This window comes from Olea europaea, chromosome 18, assembly GCF_002742605.1.
Source record: "Olea europaea var. sylvestris chromosome 18, O_europaea_v1, whole genome shotgun sequence".
In the NCBI taxonomy this organism is placed as follows: Eukaryota; Viridiplantae; Streptophyta; class Magnoliopsida; order Lamiales; family Oleaceae; genus Olea; species Olea europaea.
This window is the reverse complement of record NC_036254.1, coordinates 9205867-9206300: the sequence shown is the minus strand read 5'-3', so window position 1 is coordinate 9206300 and position 434 is coordinate 9205867.

Sequence of the window (434 nt, the reverse complement as noted above, 5' to 3'; positions counted from 1 at the left end):
AATCACATAAACGAGGTACATTGGGCTTAAATCCACAATACGAAAATGAATGACAATCAATAGGAATCATGGGTAAAACAAACAACATTCAATATGAGAGCTAACGAAATTTTTGGCCATCCATTTTTTATTCTATTTGTAGGTGAAATTTTTCTTCCCTGTTAATCAATCTTATTTCATTCCCATTTTTTCATGTGAAAATATTAATCAATCAGATTCAAGTTATGTGTAAAGAAACTAGGCCTCTTAGCCATGTATATGAAGTATAATTATTTATGTTTCGGTCATCCTTGTGCCTCTTTAAATGTAATATTTTTATTCGAATGCTGGAATTTCATAATTAAGCGAATTCGAGATTAACATGAAGCACCTCATTTAAAATCTTAAAATGTTCGACTACAATCTTAATTCATTATATTTTGGCATAAAAAGTA